General features: G+C 41.3%; 1 protein-coding gene and 1 long non-coding RNA gene across 2 annotated transcripts in view; one reads left to right on the forward strand and one right to left on the reverse strand.

Moving 5' to 3' along the window:
• AGBL3 (ATP/GTP binding protein like 3) overlaps nt 1–8,195 on the forward strand; it is a 59,491-nt gene that overhangs the window by 37,057 nt on the left and 14,239 nt on the right. The gene's annotated exons all lie outside the window — the stretch shown is intronic.
• The window catches only part of LOC117804579, a 51,727-nt gene that overhangs the window by 13,939 nt on the left and 29,593 nt on the right, over nt 1–8,195 (reverse strand). The gene's annotated exons all lie outside the window — the stretch shown is intronic.

Below are 8,195 nucleotides of genomic sequence, written 5' to 3' on the forward strand. Positions count from 1 at the left end.
TGATTGACTACACTTGGTGACAAGTAGTTTACCCAATTGCCATACAGTTCATTCCACTGCTAGAGAGCTATAGTATTGAAAATGTTCTTTTTATGTTGAGCTAAAAACATGTGTCCCTGTAAATTTCATCCACTTCTTCAATTACACAAAACAAAGTCAAATAACCTTAAAGGTAAATATTTCTGATGGACTCATTTTCCCTGATTCTCCTTGAAAAATGAGAATGAAGGCAATGCCTCTTCCAAGGTATTTTTTTAAAGCTATCGTGTATTTCCCTCAAACTTTCCTTCCGTTCTTTCAACCGTCCACAATACAGCATGATTCAAGTCCTTTAGCACCTGATTTTATTCTTTCCTGTTAACTGTTCAAGCTTGAATGAAACTGAACACAGTATTACAGATGTTAGCTAGTGAGTGTGCAATAAATTTCCATTAATGCAGCCTAAGGTTACATTTGTTCTTTTGGAAACTATGCTAAAGTATTGATAGGTTGCATCGTGCTACTGCTAAGTGGTGTCTCCTCCATCTTCTGCTGCTTCAGTTGGTATTTGGCTTCAGTGTCCTGCGCCTTAACTTTATTCCTGCTAAATTAAATCATCTTAGATTCAGCCTTTCATAAACTCCGGATCTCAAGTATGTCATGTTGTTGTACTCTCTCTCTATATATGGACATACCTGTATATACATTTGACCTCTTGTCAAAGCTTTAGACTTATGTTTATCTCCTAAACATCTCCACAGAGATGTCCCATATATCCAAATTCAAGTTCATCTAATTCTAGTTAGAGGTTCCTCTTGTATTCTCCGTAACCTTGGGAGCAGTACTATCTACATAACCACCCGTTTCAACTAGAAACATGACAGTTATCCTTTTTTCTCCTTTCACTTCCATTCCTCAGATCCAATCAGCCAATGAATCTAGTGGATTTTGCCTCATAATCTCTTTATCACCATTTTAACTGTCATCATTCTTTTCAGACTCTTATCACCTGTTTACAAGATTCTAATTGGCTTCCTTGCCACCAGTATTTTCATCCTAATTCCACCTTTCATACTACCCTAAAGTGATCAAAAACACCAATCAGATTATGTATACTCACTACCTAAAGACTTCCAGTAATTCCTAGTTTCCTAGCAGGGTTTGAAGTTTGCACAGTCCCAAGACTTAAAAAGCCTACAAAAATTTAACTTTTAATTTTGAGATAATTTCAAGAATAGTATGAAGAACTCTACCTAATATTTCCCCAAATCCACTTTTTGCACACGTCTTTATTCCTCAACTTCAACGTATATATTTTCCAACAAGAACACTGTCTTACATTAAAATCAAGAAATTCAACTTTGATACAATACTGATTTATATCCTACTACAGTAATGTAGCAATAATGTCCTTTAGAGCATTTATTTTTGAAGATTTTTTTTTTTTTATTTGAGAGCAGGAGCCCAGCGTGGGACTCAATCTCAGGACCCTGGGATCATGACCTGAGCCGAAGGCAGATGCTTAACCAACTGAGCCACCCAAACACCCCCAAAAATCACATTTAAATGCCACATCTCGGGGCGCCTGGGTGGCACAGCGGTTGGGCGTCTGCCTTCGGCTCAGGGCGTGATCCCAGCATTATGGGATCGAGCCCCACATCAGGCTCCTCTGCTATGAGCCTGCTTCTTCCTCTCCCACTCCCCCTGCTGTGTTCCCTCTCTCGCTGGCTGTCTCTATCTCTGTCGAATAAATAAATAAAATCTTTAAAAAAAAAAAAATAAATAAATAAATGCCACATCTCTTTATTCCCTTTCAATTTGGAATAGACGCTCAGCCTTTCTTTGTCATGCACAACCCGGGCATTTTTGAAGATCATGGGCCTGTTGTCTTATAGAATGTTTGGTTTTAAAAACTTTTAATGCACGCGAGAATTACCTGGGAAGTTTATGGAAACCTCAGCTTCTAATTCTGAGCTGGTCTTTGTTGTCAGCCCCTGAATCTACAGTTTTTATAAGGTACTTAAGATAATTCTGATGTTGGCAATTTGCAGACCATACTTAGTGACTCACCACTTAGGGAGCTATCGTGAGAGATGGTGAAAGGCCAGACAGTTAGGACCTAGCCCATCAAACCCTTCTTCATCCTGCATAGCTTTCTTTCGATAATTTTCTGTTAAAAAGAAAAAGATTTTTGACAGCCACTTGCTACAGCTAGAAACCAAGTTATACACCATGACATACAGACTTCCAGTGAACTGGCTCCTGACTACCTCTCCAGTTTTACCTCTTGCCATTCTCAATCTTCTTGTAGCCTCAGAATATATCAGTCTTACCACTGTGCTTTTGCTCCTGCTGTCTTCTCTGCCTGAAACATAATTCTCCAACTAGATTAGCTACTCACCATTTAAGGGGTAGGTATCAAATTTTGGTAAGACTCATATACAGTTCATTTCAAGAAGAGTTAGAAAGATTGAGTGATAATGATATGCACAAACTGCTCTGATTGTTCAGAGAACAGGATCAAATCCAGCCTGGAAATCTCAGGGAATGTTTTCTTGAAGGAACTGATCCTTAAATTATGATGCAGTCTTAAATGACAAAGTTAGGCATTTAGCAGAGAGCAGAGAGACACTTCCTGAATTCTTAAAAAAAAAAAAAAATTGTCAGTGGTTTTGTGATCTTATATGTAAATTCCTTCCTTACTTGAGATGTAATATGTCCGGGACTAGAAATAACTCACTCAGAGCCTTTTGACTTGTCATCTATTACCAATATTTATTCTCCTCTTTCTAGAGAGAAGAAAACTCTATTTGATAGACAGAAGCAACTTAAGAGCTGAGGGAGTCTGCTCTTTGTCATCCATCAGGATGATTATTATTAAAATAATCCCAGCAGAACAGATTTAAACATTCTGTGATATATATTCATTCTGAATATAGCTAAGTAAAATTTACATCTTGTTGTCAATATTTATTCATAGCTTAACTCGCTTTTTTAACCTTCCTGACACTATTCTATGTCTCAACAACTCTTTTATCAGTCTCTGTTATATAATCTCCTTTTCATGTTCTTTTAAAAATCTGATGGTTATCTGCTTTCCAGAAGTCTCAAGTTATACTCTCAAGGATTGTACTAGATACTAGGATACAGTGGAAATACAATCTATTCTCAGTAAATAGAAAGAATGACAAGTAAAGAGACAACAGAAATATAACGGGATCAATGCTACCTGCTGTGTTAGGGGATTATATAGGAGTTGTTTGGGGATAGGGGAGTACCAGAGAAATTAAGAACAGCAACTGTTAGGATTCCAGGGGCCAAATAAGTATTTTTTTTAACCAAGATCTGAATCTATTAAAACAAAAAGACAAAATACTAGCGAACTGAATCCCATAACATATTAAAAGGATTATGCACAATGACCAAATAGAATTTATCCCAGAAATGCAAGATTGATTTGACATATGAGAAAATTAAGCAATGTAGCCTTCCAAGGAAGACAGTGGAGTAGGAGGGTCCCATGATCACCTGCATCAGTGTAAATAACCCAGAAAATGACCCAAAGACTGGCAGAACACACTCTTCCTAGCTAAATGTAGAGAAGAGGACACATCCTTATCGTACCCCACAAGAGGAGGGTAGGAAGGGCAGAGATGAGGTCAGGAGCTAAATGGACTGGCGGGACTGTTCACTATAGGGAGGAATGCCACGAATGTGGAAAGAGTACCAGACCCTCACACCAAGCACCCCAAGCCTGGAGAACTTGCAAGAAAACAAGAGAGGCATAATTTTGCGAGTTCTTACAATCAGCGGGGCTTAATACCTGGAACTTTAAAAATCAGTGGGCTCAACTCTGGGAGAGCCAGGAGGGCAACAGGAAATTTCAGTCTCCACCCTTAAAGAAACAACACAACAAACAGTCCCACTGAGATACAGCATGAAAACAGTAGTTTGAAAAACACATGGGGTATACAGGAGGATGATTTGTTTACTTAGAGCGTGTGCTAAAGGGGCAGACTGCACAAACCTTGCTAACACCGCATGAACTGCCCCTCCAATATACCATTGGCAGGAAAGGACCTAAAACAGCTCCACGGCCTGAAAGAGTACATGCAGCTACGACAGAGACCAACACCACTCCAAAGTGACTCCCGCACACACCAGTACCCCTGCAGGCCTAGCAGTGGGCCGGGGCAGACATGTAGTCTGACAGCAGGCCCCACCCACCAATCAGAGCTTCTCAGATGACAACACAGGGAAAGCGCCCAGCAGTTTGGTGCTACGGTATCTCCGGCAAGTGCCTAGTCTCCAACTCAAGCCCAAAGCAGTTCCAGACTAGCACACTAACAACACAGAGAGCGCCGATGCAGATGGCTGGACTGGAGGCAAAAGTGGCTCAACCATAATAGTAGGGTGCACAAAATACAAAAGATGAAATGCGCTTAAGCACCAGGTTCTGGTGAACGGGACACTGCACTGCAGGGCACCACAGAACCTCTTCTTCATAGGCCACTACTTTGAAGAGCAGGAGATGTAGCTGACTTTCCTAACACATAGAAACAAACACTGAAAAATACATTCCAAATCAAAGAAAAGGACAAAATCATAGCAAAAGAGCTAAACAAAATGGGGATAAGTAAATGCTTGATAGAGAATTTAATGATCACAAAGATACTCACTGGACTTGTGAAAAGAGTGGAGGACCTCAGTGATACCCTCAAACAAAGAGGTAAAAAACCAATCAGAGATGAAGAACTCAATAACTGAAATTAAAAATACACCAGTTGGAATAAATACTAGACTAGAGGAAACAGAAGAATGGATCAGCAACCTGGAGAACACTAATGAAAAGCAATCAAGCTGAACAAGAGAGAAAAACATAAAATTAAAATTAGACTAAAAGAACTCAGGGACACCATCAGGTATAATAATATTTGCATTACAGGGATCCATAAATCAGAAGAGTGAGAAATGGGAGAAAATATATTTGAAGAAATAGCTGAAAACTTCCCAAATCTGGGGAAGGAAACAAATCTAGGTCCAGGAGACACAGAAAGACCCCAACAAAATCAACCCCAGGAGGTCCACACCAAGAGACACAGTAATTAAATTGGCAAAGAGTAGTGACAACGAGAATGTTTAAAGAAGCAAGAGAGGGGGCTGAAGTTAAGATGGCAGAGGAGTAGGGGACCCCTTTTTCAGCCGGTCCCGAGTCGAGTTGGATAGGTACCAGACCAGCCCGAACATCCACGGAATCAGCCTGAGACGCAGGAAGATACATCAGGATCTCTACAAATGAACATCTCCAGCACTGAGTATTGAGGTACAAAGCGGGGAGCCGTGAAACCGCGCACAGATATCAGAAGATAAACGGAAGGGGGAGGGAGTCGCCGCGCTCGGGCGCCGGGAGGCGGTAGCCACCTGCACGGGGGAGCGGGCAGATTCGCGGACGGCACCCACGAGAGAGCAGACTGAGACCGTGAGCCCATGAGCACACGCGACCAGACTGAAAACAAGCGCTCCGGAGTGCGTGTGAACCAGACTGAAACAGAGCTCAGGAACGCACGCGGGGGCAGCTGGCGGTGTTAGAAGCACAAAGGACAGAGACCCACCGGCCCTGGAAGTGAGGGCTGGGACACTGGCTGTGGGGCGCACAACCCGGGACACTGCAGGGTTTTTAGCAGCACCGACAGAAAGAGAGAGTGGCCAGGAGAGCTCAGTGGAGAGCAGATTGCAATCTCTCTGTTCTGAGACACAGGCTGGGATTCGGCCACTACTGCTCTGAGTCTCAGGCACAGAAAACTGCCGGGGGAAGCTGCCAGAGAACAAAAGCCTGGAAATACCAGCTCACATTGTGCCCATCCCCATTCCCCCCTTGCAGGGGACACAGAGACTCTACCCAAACAGGGTTGCCTGAGTATCAGCATGGCAGGCCCCTCCCCCAGAAGGCAGCCTGAAAAATCAAGAAGCCCACATCCCTAAGATCCCTATAAAACAAGTGCACACTGCCTGGGTCCTGGTCAATAATTTGGGCTCTGGGCAACCCTAAAACTTCTCATCAGAATGAGGAAGAGGAGAAATCCCCCCCAGCAAAGAAAAGAAAATGAGTCTGTGGCCTCTGCCACAGGACTGATGGATATGGATATAACCAAATTATCAGAAATGGAATTCAAAGTAACAATGGTCAAGATGATATGTAGACTTGAAAAAAATATTAATGAAAATATTAACGAGAATATAGAATCTCTAAGGGCAGAAATGAGAGCAAATCTGGCAGAAATTAAAAATGCTATGAATCAAATGCAGTCAAAACTAGATGCTCTGACGGCCAGGGTGAATGAGGCAGAAGAACGAATTAGTGAATTGGAGGATGGGATGGTAGAAGAGACAGTTGAAAAAAAAAACTTGGCTCAAAAAAATCCAATCTCAAGAATTTAGGTTACGGGAGATTACTGACTCAATGAAATGTTCCAATTTCAGAATCATCAGCATCCCTGAGTGGGTGGAGAAAGAGAGAAGTCTAGAAGAGATATTTGAACAAATTGTAGCTGAGAACTTCCCTAATCTAGCAAAGGAAACAAACATTCGTGTCCAAGAGGCAGAGAGGACCCCTCCCAAGCTCAACCACGACAAACCTACACCACGTCACGTCATAGTGCAATTCGCAAATATTAGATCCAAGGATACGGTATTGAAAATGGCCAGGGCAAAAAAATTTCTCACGTACAAAGGCAAAAATATCAGAACTACGTCAGACCTGTCTACACAGACCTGGAATGAGAGAAAGGGTTGGCAGGCCATATTTAAAGCTCTTTCCAAGAAAAACATGCAGCCAAGGATCCTTTATCCAGCAAGACTGTCATTCAGAATTGGTGGAGAGATAAGGAACTTCCAGAATCACCAGACACTGACCAATTTCGTAACCACGAAACCAGCCCTACAGGAGATATTAAGGGGGGTTCTATAAAACTAGAAAGGCCCCAAGAGTGATACAGAACAGAAATTTACAATCTATAGAAACAAAGACTTTACAGGCAACATGACATCATTAAAATCATCTGTCTCAATAATCACTCTCAATGTGAATGGCCTAAATGCTCCCATAAAACACCACAGGGTAGCAGATTGGATAAAAAGACATGACCCATCCATTTGCTGTCTGCAAGAGACTCATCTTGAACCTAAAGATACATCCAGACTGAAAGTGAAGGGATGGAAAACAATTTTTCATGCCAATGAAACTCAAAGCTGGGGTAGTAATTCTTATATCAGACAGATTAGGTGTTAAACTAAAGGCTGTAGTTAGAGATACAGAAGGACACTATATTATTCTTAAAGGATGTATCCAATAAGTGGATATGACAATTATAAATATCTACACCCCCAACAGAGGAGCAGCAAGATACACAAGACAACTCTTAACCAGAATAAAGAGACATACAGATAAAAATATGTTAATAGTAGGAGACCTCAACACTCCACTACCAGCAATAGACAGATCACCTAAGCGAAAATCAACAAACAAGAGCTTTGAATGACATACTGGACCAGAAGGACCTCATAGATATATATAGAACACTACACCCCGGAACAACAGAATACTCATTATTTCCGAATACACATGGAACATTCTCCAGAATAGACCATATATTGGGTCACAAAACAGGTCCCAACTGATACCAAAAGACTGAAATTATTCCCTGCATATTCTCAGACCACAATGCTTTGAAATTGGAACTCGATGTCATGGAAAAATTTGGAAGAAACTCAAACACTTGGAAACTAAGAACCATCCTGCTCAAGAATGATTGGATAAACCAGGAAATCAAAAATCAATTTAAACAATTTATGGAGACCAACTAGAATGAAAACACATCGGTCCAAAACCTATGGGACACTGCAAAGGCAGTCCTAAGGGGAAAATACATAGCCATCCAAGCCTCACTCAAAAGAATAGAAAAATCTAAAATGCCGTTTTTATATTCTCACCTCAAGAAGCTGGAGCTGGAACAGAAGAACAGGCCTAACCCACACAAGAGAAGGCAGGTGATCAAGATTAGAGCAGAGATCAATGAATTAGAAACTAGGAGCACAGTAGAGCAGATCAACAGACCTAGAAGCTGATTCTTTGAAAGAATAAATAAGATCAATAAGCCACTGGCCAGATTTATTCAAAAGAATAGAGAAAGGACCCAAATTAATAAAATTATTAATGA

Source organism: Ailuropoda melanoleuca, chromosome 1, assembly GCF_002007445.2.
Source record: "Ailuropoda melanoleuca isolate Jingjing chromosome 1, ASM200744v2, whole genome shotgun sequence".
NCBI lineage: Eukaryota > Metazoa > Chordata > Mammalia > Carnivora > Ursidae > Ailuropoda > Ailuropoda melanoleuca.